The following is a 14129-nucleotide window of genomic DNA, read 5'->3' as shown; positions in this document are numbered from 1 at the left end:
CCATCATCCAGATCATTAATGGAGATGCTGAACAAAACCGGCCCCAGGATTGACCCCTGGGGCACTACACTTCGTACCGGCTGCCAACTAGATATTGAGCCGTTGATCACTACCCATTGAGAGCCCGATGATCTAGCCAGCTTTCTAGCCACCTTACAGTCCATTCATCCAATCCATATTTCTTTAATTTGCTGGCAAGAATACTGTGGGAGACCATATCAAAAGCTTTGCTAAAGTCAAGAGAGATCACGTCCACTGCTTTTCTCATATCCACAGAGCCAGTTATCTCATCATAGAAGGCAATCAGGTTGGTCAGGCATGATTTGCCCTTGGTGAATCCATGTTGACTGTTCCTGATCACATTCCTCTTCTCCAATGGATCCCTTGAGGACCTGCTCCATGATTTTTCCAGGGACTGAGGTGAGACTGACCAGTCTATAGTTGCCCAGATTCTCCTTCTTCCCTTTTTTAAAGATGTGCACTATATTTTCCTTTTCCTGATCATGTGGGACCTTCCCCAATTGCCACGAGTTTTCAGAGATAATGGCCAATGGCTCTGCAATCACATCAGCCAACTCTCTCAGCACCCTAGGATGCATTGCATCCAGACCCATGGACTTGTGCGTGTCCAGCTTTTCTAAATAGTCCTTAACGTATTCTTTCACCACTGAGGGCTCCTCACCTCCCCACCACCCCTGGCCTCACCCCTGCCCACCCTGCTTCACCCTCACCCCACCCCAATTCCACCCCACTCCCCCAAGTCCACACCCCACCTCTTTACCACCTCCTCCCACGAGTGTCCCATGTCGCCACTCCTCCCGGAAAGTCCTAAGCACCGCCAAAAGCTGTTAGGCAGCAGGCAGGAAGCACTGGGAGTGGGAGGAGCGGAGATGCGACACGCTTGGGGGAGGATGGGGTAGGGGGAGCTTGGCTGCCAGTGGGTGTGGAGCACCCACTAATTTTTCCCCGTGAGTGCTCCAGCCCCGCAGCACCCACGAAGTCAGCACCTATGCCCAGGGCAGCAGTGCACAGGTGGGCTCAGGCTTCAGTCCCCTGTCCTGGGAATCATGTAGTAATTTTTATTCTCAGAAGGGAGTCGCGGTGCAATGAAGTTTGAGAACCCCTGAGCTAGCACAAGGACTGAAGCGGTGCCTTGTAGACATAATAGGCTGTGCAGAGCACCTGAAAGAATCATTGAGCACTGCTAACAAAGCTGTGTATGTTATGATATGTGTAGAGAAACATTGGGTATTTATGTTAAATTGTTAGGGACTCATTTTGCTGGAAAGGGAAGATATTTGGAGTATGTACTGTGCCTTTAAGAGCAGACCACATGCTAGGAAGAACCAGTTGGAAGCAGTCTAGATTCAGCCCTGGTCTACACTATGGGGTTAGGTCAAATTTAGCCGTGTTAGGTCGATTTTATAATGAATGCGTCTACACAACCAACCCCATTCCGTCGACCTAAAGGGCTCTTAAAATCAACTTCTGTACTCCTCCCAGGCGAGGAGAGTAGCACTAAAATCGACCTTGCTGGGTCAAATTTGGGGTAGTTCAAACACAATTTGACGGTATTGGCCTTCGGGAGCTATCCCAGAATGCTCCAACGTGACCGCTCTTGTCAGCACTTTCAATTCCAATGCACTAGCCAGGTACACAGGAAAAGCCCTGGGAAATTTTGAGTTTCGTTTCCTGTCTGGTCAGCGTGGCGAGCTCAGCAGCACAGGTGACCATGCAGTCCCCCCAGAATCACAAATGAGCTCCAGCATGGACCAAATGGGAGACAGTGGATCTGATTGCTGTATGGGGAGAAGAATCTGTGCAGGCCAAACTCCGATCAAAAAGAAGAAATGCTAATATATATGCCAAAATCACACAGGGCATGTTGGAGAGAGGCTACAACAGGGACACACATCAGTGCCATGTGAAAAGATAAGGAGCGCAGGCAAGCCTACCAAAAGACAAAGGAGACAAACAGTTGCTCCGGGTCAGAGCCCCATACATGCCACTTCTATGATCAGCTGCATGGCATTCTAGGAGGGGACCCTACCACTACCCCACCACTGTCCATGGATACCTGCAAGGGGGGAGTCTCACGCAACAGGGAGGAGGATTCCGTGGCTGAGGAAGAGAAGGAGGAGAAGAATGCACAGCAGGAAGCAGTGAATCCGTTCTTCCCGGCAGCCAGGCCTTTTCATCACCCTGGAGCCAATACCCTCCCAAGGCGGGATCCCAGACCCTGAAGCCAGAGAAGGCACCTCTTGTGAGTGCACATTTGTAACTACAGTATAGGGTTTGAAAGCAATAGTGTTTAATGTTTGATTTGCCCTGAAGAATTGGGATGCATTCGCAGCCAGTACAGCTACTGGAAAAGTCTGTTAACATGTCTGGGGATGGAGCAGGTATCCTCCTGGGAATCTCCATGAAGTTCTCCTGGAGGTACTCTGAAAGCCTTTGCAGAAGGTTTCTGGAGAGGGCTGCCTTATTTTGTCCTCCACGGTAGGACACTTTACCACAACCAAGCCAGTCGCAAGTAGTCTGAAACCATTGCAGCACATAGCATGGCAGCAAATGGTCCTGGGTTTTGGTGGCACTCAAGCAACATTCAGTCTTTATCTTTCTGTGTTAGCCTCAGAAGAGTGATATCATTCAGGGTCACCTGGTTAAAATAGGGGAATTTTTTTTGTAAGGGAACAGTAAAAGGACCCCGTTCATGCTGAGCTGTTTGCACTTGGCTAAAAGGGATCATCCCAGAGAATAGCCACATGGTGGGGTGGGGGGAGGTGTGTGCTGCACATCCACCCAAAAACCGCAGCCCCTCCTTTTAAATGTGAAACCCAACTGGCATTGCTTGCTATAGGAAAGGATGGCGCTGCAGTTTTTAACCATTCCCACATGTTATGAAGGCATAAGAAGCCAACACCTCGTACCCTTTGGCTTACCATGGCTGCCTGGAAACCAGATTCTGTTGCCCAGCTGTGTGATGTATCACCATACCGGCAGGCGCTCAATATAAAAGGCAAAATGTGACCTTGTACCTAAAACATATGTGCTGTCTGCTGTGAATTGCTTGAAATTCACTGTGAAAGAGTCTCCCTTTTGTTCTCAGAAATGTATCATCTTAAATTTTACTCTTCCTTTTTATCCCCCCTCAGGTGCAAATGTTTCTATGCTCCTCCTCTCATCTCTGTCCGTGAGGTTATCGCAGATTAGAACGCAAAAAAAAACCTCACTTATGATGACATGTTTTCTGAGCTCATGCAGTCCTCCCACACTGACAGGACACAGCTTAATGCATGGAGGCATTCAGTGGCAGAGGCCAGGAAAGCATTAAGTGAGCGCAATGAGAAGAGACAGGTGGTGATGCTGAGGCTTATGGGGGAGCAAATGGACATGATGAGGCACCTGGTGGAGCTGCAGGAAAGCCAACAAGAGCACAGACCACTGCATCCACTATATAACTGCCTGCCCTCCTCCCCAAGTTCCATATCCTCCTCACCCAGATGCCTATGAACGTGAGAGGAGACTCTGGGCACCCGCCACTCCACTCCAGAGGATGGCCCAAGCAACAGAAGGCTGTCATTCAAACAGTTTTGATTTGATAAGCAATGTAGTCTTGTCCTTCCCTCCTCCCCCACCCCACCCCACCCAGGCTACCTTTTTTTTTTAAAGGAAAGAAAAGGAAGGTTTCAAAACAATAGTGACTTGATTTCCTTTGCCAGCTGTGACCAAAGGGGGGAGTTTGGTTGGCTTACAGGGAATTAAAATCAACAAAGGGGGCAGGTTTGCATCAAGGAGAAACCCACAACTGTCACACTGTAGCCAGGCCAGTCATGAAACTGGTTTTCAAAGTCTCTCTGATGCGCAGCGTGCCTAGCTGTGCTCTTCTAATCACCTTGGTGTCTGGCTGCTCAAAATCAGCCGCTAGAAGATTTGCCTCAACCTCCCACCCTGCCATAAATGCCTCCCTCTTACTCTCACAGATATTATGGAGCAAGCAGCAATAACAATGGAAATATTGGTTGCGCTGAGGTCTAACTTAGTCCACAAACAGTGCCAGTGAGCTTTTAAATGTCCAAAGGCACATTCTACCACCATTCTGCACTTGCTCAACTACAGTTGAACTGCTCCTTACTACTGTCCAGGCTGCCTGTGTACAGCTTCATGAGCCATGGGAGCAAGGGGTAGGCTAGGTCCCCAAGGATAACTATTGGCATTTCAACATCCCCAGTGGTAATTTTCTGGTCTGGGAAGTAAGTCCCTTCTTGCAGCTGTTCAAACAGCCCAGAGTTCCTAAAGATGAGAGCATCATGCACCTTTCCCAGCCATCCCATGTTGATGTCAGTGAAACGTCTCTTATGATCCACCGGTGCTTGCAGCACCATTGAGAAGTACCCCTTGTGGTTTATGTACTGGTTCGCAAGGTGGTCTGGTGCCCAGATAGGGATATGCATTCCATCTATTGCCCCACCACAGTTAGGGAAACCCTTTGCAACAAAGCCATCCACTATGACCTGCACATTTCCCAGAGTCACTGCCCTTGATAGCAGAAGGTCAGTGATTGCACTGGCTACTTGGATCACAGCAGCCCCCAGAGTAGACTTGCCCACTCCAAGTTGATTCCTGACTGACCGGTAGCAGTCAGGCGTTGAGAAGTAATAGCCCTGTGGAAGCTTGCATCTGTCAGGGCAGCTCTCATCTTGGTATTCCTGCGCTTCAGGGCGGGGGAAAGCAACTCACAAAGTTCCAGGAAAGTAGCCTTATGCATGTGAAAGTTTTGCAGCCACTGGAAATCATCCCATACCTGCAACACTATGCAGTCCCACCAGTCTGTGCTTGTTTGCTGGGTCCAGAATCGGTGTTCCACTGTATCAACCAGCCCCACTGCTGCCATGATGTCCCAATTGCCACATCCCGTGCTTTCAGGAACGTCTGTGTCCGTGTCCTCCTCCCAATCATCCTCGTGCTGGTGTCTCTTAGCCAGGTTCTGCACATACTGCAGGATAATGCGCGAGCTGTTTACAATGCTCATAACAGCAGCAGTGAGCTGAGCTGAGCTGAGCAGGCTCCATGCTTGCCATGCTATGGCATCTGCATAGTTAACCCAGGAAAAAAGGCGCAAAATGATTGTCTGCCGTTGCTTTCACAGATGAAGGAAAAGAGGGGAGACTGACAATATATACCCAAAAACCGCCTGCGATGATGTTTTTGCCCCATCAGCATTGGGAGCTTAATCCAGAATTCCAATGGGCAGCGGAGACTGTGGGAACTGTGGGATAGCTCCGTGAGTCGATGCTAGTCACGGTATTGAGGACTCACTCTGCTGACTTAATGCGCTTAGTGGGGATATACACAATTGACTGTATGAAATTGCTTTCTAAAGATAGACTTCTATAAAATCAACCTAATTTCATAGTGTAGACATAACCTCAGATTCACCAGATACACAGCTAAGAGCACATGGCTCACCGTTGTCTTACATAACTATTCTAGTTCTAATTAAGCATTACTTCCAAGACTCCAGATTGTGCCTCCTTCCTATGGATCCACAAGAACACAATTCCCACAATTCTTTATTTTCCAAAACAATTTAGTTTAAATTTATAACTTGACTAAGAAAATAATTTAAGTGAAATTTCAGAATCCTCCTTATCGAAATCTCAGTGATAAATCTCCTTCCTATATTGAGATGGTCCAATTCTGAGGGATTTAAAAGTCTACATGATTCTGATAGTATAAGGAATTATTTTTCCTGTGGGGAATAATGTTATACTACAAACTATTCTTCTGTGTCATACAGTACATGAAATTGGAAATAAGTGTGAACTTACTAAAGTAGTGATAAACCTTGTTGTCTAACAGTGTGATTCATGAAGCTGCACTCCAAAATCCTCTGGTTTAAACCTAACAACCCTATAATAAGTTTCTAAGCAACCTACAATCAGGTTTTCTGTCTTGTCTTGGCTCTTCGTGACACTTTCAATGTTTTTCATCAAATATTTTAGTTTTACTGACAGTATGCAGAGCCACAGAAAAAGTTTCACCTACTTTCTGAAGCTTTGGCTGTGTGCGCCTTGGCAGTACATTCTTACCTACAAGTTATAAACTAAATCCTACAATATTTTACTGTAACTCAGTCTATACAGAGGGTTTATAGTGTGAAAGAATCAATATGTTATATTAAAAATGTTGAGGAAAATTCATTAATATGTACCTAGAGTTCTTATTACTGCATCATCAATTTTCAAGTGTTGTTATCCAAGAGTGGGAATGCACAAATAATTTACTAAGATGAAATTTTGAACTACCTTTCCTTTCACTTTAAAAAACAGAGGAAGCTTTAGGTACAATAAGCTGTATGCCCAACACAGTGTGATAAAGGAGGAAAATGATGGGGAAATGGCTCAAAGAACATTAGTTCTGAGATCTTTTTTTCCTATTATTCATGCTCTGTCATTGCTTTCTTTTAAGCAGTCTGCCAAGGAGATTTACACTACAGGATGCATGAGACCACAGCAGCACACAAGGTAAGGGAATTCAGGTAGTGGTTCATTGCAGGTTGAGAACAAGGAGGAGCATACATTCCACACACAGATGGCAAGGCAAAAGCAGAGATTGGTGAAGAGCCTGAGTTGCCAAATCCCAGGCAGATTTATGACCCTGGAAGAACATTTCAAATTTGTTTCCCCCACTTAAACCTTCCTATCTCCCACATTCCTCACGATTGGGATGTTGCACACCAGCCTGCTCCTTTACTTAATCATTTAATCATCATCACTCCTCACTTTGGTCTGAAAGCAAGTACAGAATTAAAAGCCAAGCATTAACAATAGGATTAGTAAAAACTGGCAGGGGAATCTGAGACAGTGGGACACCATACTTCAGGTAGCCATTTTCCAGGCCTGAAAACTTGTCCTGGCACTTGATACGATGAGAGCATGGCATGTGTTCATGTTACTTGGCCTTTATACAGATGGCAGATTTCTCTGTCTCCTCATCCCAGTACCACTCTCCACAAGCCTCAAGTCAGACAAATAAAACAGGCAACTAATTCACAAGGAGAGACTTGTCCCATCATATACTATATGTTAAAAATATTAAATTATCCTCTCTGCAGTTCTCTTAGTAGGCACTTAACTTTTTAGTAGAACCACCAATTCACCACAGGGGAAAGGAAGAATCCATGCATCAGAATTTCTCTCTAATATTCTGCCTTCGTTGCCCAGGGGAAAGGAGATTCAGATAATTTAAAATTTTAGTAGTAATTTAAAAGAAAGTATCCAGTGGGAAAAGGTCTCAGGTGGACACATATATCCTGAACAAAACACAATTTCTTCTCTACAGAATCAAATAAATTATTACAGACAAGAAGGTTTAAAGTATTGCAGAGAACAAGGATGCAGCTCCTGCCACCGTATCTTTACTCCACTGTCACATACTATCCGTCCTGGAAAGCAGAATTGTAATGGATGAAAATGAGCTTATGAGCTATCTTCTCACATTACTGCTGCAAGATACTGGCTGCAGTCTTAGTCTTTAACAAATAACATATAACACAAACTGCAGCCAGTGGAATGAGGTAGAAGTTGTGGTTAATGAAAGCAACTCAAACATGCAGTGGCACTCACGCAAGTGCTGGCCAATGTGTTAGGTAGATACACATTCCAGAGAACATGGACAAAATGAACTTGTTGATGCTTAGCTAACATGCTGTCCGAATCTACAATTAGTGAAGGATGTCTCTAAGGTTGTCCTGACTTCTGGAATAGTATAGTCAAAACAAAAACTAGTTACATTTTTGTCCTGTTTACTGCAGGGCCTGTGCAAGCCAAGCAAAAAGTCTTCAAAACATGTCAAAGATAATAAATAAGCAAAAATGCAAAGAAGTGACTAAACTCTCAACCCTAGCATATATACAAGCAGAGTCCAGCTCAGATTTTAAGGCAGTCTAATCACTGCTGACTTCCAGAGTGGTTCATAAGTAAAGAAATAATTCTGAAGAGCTTAACATGAATAAAATACATAGTTACATAACATATATGAGATATATAACTCAAACAAAATTATAATTCAGCATTCTAAATATAAGGTACTATACTTATTCATGTATTCTTATTTTGATTACATACCATCTCCTTTTTAATCACACTTACAGCTACAACAACAAATTCCATGATTTGATTAATACACTTTGCTTGTGAGCTGAATGCATCCATTTACTATTAGTTAGCAAAAACAATTTATATTTCTGGGTAACAAGTCTGTTTGCAGGAGCTGTTTTCCTCAGTATATTCTGTTTACAAGAGTCAGTTCCACAAACCTCAATAAAGTCCTTTCCTTATTGTATACCTGTTCCTAAAGCATTTGCTACTGTATATATGACCAATACTGATGGAAGTAAATTGGTTTCAGGTAATCTATCCAGGTAAGAACAAGTATTTGGTGAAAAATTATTACACACAAGGGTATGCACACATATTTAGTGCAATATTATACACTGATAGCTCCATAAGTGGTTACAACTTTATACATAGGTGTGACGGGTTCCGTTACAGAGATCCCCCTGGCACGGTCACCTGATGTGATGAAATTACCTCTGAGTCCATTTTCCCTGCCTTCTGAGCCAGACATGCTAGCCTGCTGCAACACAGACTCAGGGTCTGGGCCACACCCCCAAAGCTGAAGCCTTTAACCAAAAACAGCTCAGCAGGTTACCTTTCCATTTCAGACACCCAGTTTCCAGTGGAATCCAAACCCCAAATAAATCCATTTTACTCTGTATAAAGCTTATACAGGGTAAACTCTTAAATTGTGCACCCTCTATAACACTGATAGAGAGAGATGCACAGCTGTTTGCTCCTCCAAGTATTAATCACTTACTCTGGGTTTACTAAAAAACAAAAGTGATTTTATTAAGTATAAAAAGAAGGATTTAAGTAGTTCCAAGTAATAACCCACAGAAGCAAGTTGCCAAGCAAAATAAAGCAAAAAACACACAAGTCTAAGCCTAATACATTAAGAAACTGATACAAGTAATATCTCACGCTCAGAGATGTTCAAATAACCTTCTTTCACAGACTACACTTCTTCCTAGTCTGGGCCCAATCCTTTCCCCCGGTACAGTCCTTGTTAATTCCAGCTCAGGTAGTAACTAGAGTATTTCTCATGACTGGCCACCCTTTTTCCCTGCTCCACCCGCTTTTATAGCTTAGACACAAGGCAGGAATCTTGTGTCTCTCTGGGTCCCCACTCCTCCTTCTAAATGGACAAGTACCAGATTTAAGATGGATTCCAGCATCATGTGACATGGTCACATGCCCCGAGACCCCAGCCTCCATTCTTCCTGGGCTGGCCCACATGTACTCAGGAAGGTTTGCAAGTAAACAGAGCTATTTACAGTTCATTGATTCTGAAGCACCCTTTATGGCTTCCACTTAATATGTTTAGATTAGTAATACAAGTTTATATCTTATTCCTCTAACTCCAGATATAGAAATAATACATTCAAATAAATAGGATGAACGCACTTAGTAGATTACAAGCTTTGTATTGACACCATACAAGGGATATTTAGCGTAAAGCACATTCCAGTTATGTCATATTCATAAGCCTATCTCCATAAAGCATATGGAGTGCAACATCACAATAGATATTTGGAGAACAACTGTACTCCATAAGCAAATGTTATTTAATATAGGTGAAATTTTCAAAAGCAGTACATGACCCATGTAGCAGAACCATATTCGGTTTGCATATAGGCCTGAAGATGAAAAACTTCATCTGCAATCTGCAGAAACTGGTGAGTTATTACTGCATAGGTACTAGTGCAGGGAATGAGGACATGGGTGGTCACAAATTGCTATACTCCGTGCATGAGGGAGGAAAAATAGTGAATCCACAGAGTTTACAGACCCACCTGCCACAACTGAAACACCTCCATGGTCCCACTGAGTGGGCTACTGCAGAGCTGAGCAGTGTAGCACACAAGTAGCTTCAGAGTTCGCCTGTGCAACCCTTTGACAGTTGTTTCACTGAATTATGCCTTTTCCACCCACTCCAGCATTTCACCTTATTATGAAGCCACCACAATTCCATAGTTGAGCTTGCAATCAGAAGTCCACTATAAGTCCCATTTGGAACAGGAAAATGGGTGTGGCCTGTAAACTGTGAAAGTTTCTCTGATTCAGAGAATTCTTCAAACTATTTCAGAAACAAACTGGTCAGAATTCTGGAGATCAACGTGTTACCAATTCTAACTTTTATTTGAGTCCCTCTGAATAATATTTCTTCACACACACTTTGTTATATTTAGCTGTAAACTAATTCATAGGCTAGACTTGAAAAGGAAATGGGTTGTAATTAAGCAAAGTTAACTATTGTGACTAAATTTAATAGATACTTAGTAATGACCAAGTCATGGTAAGGTTACTCTTTTGTAGGGGCAAGTCTCTTCAGAGGACTGTCACTATGCCTCATACACCTCCACAAGATCTTTTGAGGAAATTAGGCTATGATTGCCTTTTCTTACATCAGGTATAGTGTTACATAATTGTTCCTTTTTTACCAGCCTAGGTTGTCAGTTTCCTTGCCTCATTATTTGTTTAGATGTAAAACCCAGGTCTCAAGCTACACAAAATGGTAAAATCCTTTCAACCTCACCTTTTATCTTTCAGTGCTTCCTCAGATAATGCCTATACGTTGTTTCTTTTTCTGTATTGTTGACAGTATTTTTCCCCCATTGTGGCAGGACTGTGGCAGGTCCTGCTATAATAAAGGTTGCAAAACAGTTTTCATGCCCAATTAGGCTGAATTTTCCATACTTGGGGCCAAATCCTCAGCTGGTGTAAATCAACATAGCTCCATAAAAGTAAGTGAAGATATGCTGAATTACAACAGCTGAAAATCTGGTGGATGGCTGTTTTTGAATAAAAATGTTCAGAGTCCCTTCAGCCCATTAATTCAGCAAGGATGAAAGGAACATGTTTTCCCATTTTAAATTATAACTATACGTTTCACAGAGCTACAGCAAAAAAACAAAAAAAACAAAAAAACCCAGCCGCAGTTTGAAATTTAGCATGGCTATTGCACCTCATGCAACCTCAAAGGCAAATTTGTCTGAACTGGTGGGGGAAAGGAGCAGTGGTTCTTTAAGAGGTGTCTTATCCCCCACCCCAGGTTTTCAGAGGAAGCATCACTTGACCAGATGGGCCATTCAGTGAGGCTCAATACTGAGGCTCAGATAAGATATTGGCCCTTGTGTACCATGGGGAGATGTACATAAACTCTGTTCCTTCATCCGGAGCACCCTCTTACACTTGGATTAGCAGCTTGTCCCTTCCACCTTTGCAATTAGAATAGGACTGAGATTTTTGGTCAGCTGTGGGCATTGTGCAAATTGCCTTTTTTGGGACTGTGCGGGAAATTTTCCCTCACCAGATTGACCAGTGTAGTCCATAGGGCTAGCTTGCCTTTATAAGATTCACTGCCTTGCCTTCATTATATTCTGCCTTTATTATATTCAGCAGCAATGCAAGGAATCTACAGGCCTGTATCCTGTAAGACATTAGCTTCGGCAGTTAGCATAAGGCTTGAGGCCTATGAACTTCGGCACAGATAAATGACCCAATGGTCACCGCTAAGTTCTGAGGAACTGAAAATAGAATGTGCAAGGCGGAATTTTGACCATGACGACACCTAGCACCACAGGAACATGAGTCAACATCCACAGATGACTAACCACAAGAGTGCCTTGGCAACAAATTGACATATATGACAATAAGTGCTCTAACGGAGATGGCACCCATCTCTTTTAGGTTGTCCCCTTTGATTGGTTGGGTGTGAGCCTGTTTTTCTTTTAGTTCTTACTATGGGGTGGCACCCGCCTCTTGTGAGCGCCCTCCGCCACCTCCCCCTCGCACCAGCTGATGGCCTTTCGGTGGGTTTTCAGCAGCTAAGCCCTCTAGCCAAGCCACATATACTGTCCCCGCTTCCAGAGTATACAGTCCAAGTTCTTATCCTGACCCTGGTATGGGGCCATAGTTCTAAGGCTTCTTCCCAGAGGCACTACCTTCTTCAACCACCCAGCCAGGGCCCATCTTGGTACTCTCAGCTGGTGTCCTTTTCAAAAGCCCACCCTGGGCTCAGTCTGCACTAGAACAGCAGGACCCATGTCCGTACTCTTAGATTCATAGATACTAAGGTCAGAAGGGACCATTCTGATCATCTAGTCCGACCTCCTGCACAGCGCAGGCCACAGAATCTCACCCACCCACTCCTATGAAAAACCTCACCCATGTCTGAGCTATTGAAGTCCTTAAATCATGGTTCAAAGACTTCAAGGAGCAGAGAAGCCTCCCTCAAGTCAACCATGCCCCATGCTACAGAGGAAGGCGAAAAACCTCCAGGGCCTCTCCAATCTGTCCTGGAGGAAAATTCCTTCCCAACCCCAAATATGGCAATCAGCTAAACCCTGAGCACATGGGCAAGATTCACCAGCCAGATACCCAGGAAAGAATTTTCTATAGTAACTCAGATCCCATCCATTTAATATCCCATCTCAGGGGATTTGGCCTATTTACCCTGAATATTTAAAGATCAATTACTTACCAAAATCCCATCATACCATCTCCTCCATAAACTTATCGAGTAGAATCTTAAAACCAGATAGATCTTTTGCCCCCACTGCTTCCCTTGGAAGGCTATTCCAAAACTTCACTCCTCTGATGGTTAAAAACCTTCGTCTAATTTCAAGTCTAAACTTCCTGGTGGCCTGTTTATACCCATTTGTTCTTGTGTCCACATTGGTGCTGAGCTTAAATAATTCCTCTCCCTCTCCTATATTTATCCCTCTGATATATTTATAGAGAGCAATCATATCTCCCCTCAACCTTCTTTTAGTTAGGCTAAACAAGCCAAGCTCCTTAAGTCTCCTTTCATAAGACAAGTTTTCCATTCCTCGGATCATCCTAGTAGCCCTTCTCTGTACCTGCTCTAGTTTGAATTCATCCTTTTTAAACATGGGAGACCAGAACTGCACACAGTATTCTAGGTGAGGTCTCACCAGTGCCTTGTATAACGGTACTAAAACCTCCTTATCCCTACTGGAAATGCCTCTCCTGATGCATCCCAAAACCGCATTAGCTTTTTTCACAGCCATATCACATTGGCAGTCTCATCTAGTCTGGCCAGGTTCTGTGCTCGGTCCTCCAGGCTCAGCCTGTCCAGAGTGACCTTTTCATGGTCCTGCGGCTATTCCAGCCAGCCAGCCAGGCACCGGTCTTTAGCAGCCTTTCCCGGGCATGGTTCTGTCTGCTGAGCACTCTTGTGGTGAGCTGTCCATGGTCCTGCTGCTCATCTAGCGAACCAGGTACCCAGTCCTCTCTCATTGAGTTCTACACAGCAACTGAAGGCTCTGTTCTGCTGCTTGCCTTTTATCTAGCCCCTTATTGGTTACTCCAGCAGTCCCTCTGATTGGGCACTCCTCTGCAGCCACTCTAGACTACCTGGGGAACTTCTCGCTGCTCTATTCTAGAGCAGGGTGATGCAGGTCCAGCTGCTGGCCTCTAGACTTAGTCCACCCTGCCACAGTTGTGGCAATTGATATACTAATTTATAGGAGAAGGACATTCCAACATTAGGAAGATGAGGAAATACAAATAAGGAAGATGGGAGAAACCCCTACAGAATGTGCATCAGACATAGTGTCAACATAACACTATTATAAAAGTTGCATCCCCCAGCCTCTGGGCAGCAGGAGCTAGAGAGATGTAACCTTTGGGAGGTACCAGAATGATGACCACTGGTCATGAGGTGGCAGGTGATGGTGATGAGGAAGATGATGGCTAACATTTCAGGTTGTTCTGCAAGGGATGGTGAGAGTATATGGGTGTGCATTCTGTAGTATCTCTATCTACCCGAGTTGGCATGTTTGTGACTATGCTAAATATAGAAGAGTTCCTATAGTGTGAGCGTTGCAGCTGTGCACATAGAGGTTCCCAACTATATAATAATTTGAATAATACTGGGCCTGATCTTGGGACACGAACCTGTCATCTGAAAGTGATAAGGTGGGATGGGTTTTTCTTCCTTCCCCACAGCAACTCAGGGACTCTGTTAGATAGGTAAGGAAA

This window comes from Dermochelys coriacea, chromosome 4 (assembly GCF_009764565.3).
Source record: "Dermochelys coriacea isolate rDerCor1 chromosome 4, rDerCor1.pri.v4, whole genome shotgun sequence".
NCBI classification, from domain to species: Eukaryota; Metazoa; Chordata; order Testudines; family Dermochelyidae; genus Dermochelys; species Dermochelys coriacea.
This window is presented reverse-complemented; position numbering follows the sequence as displayed.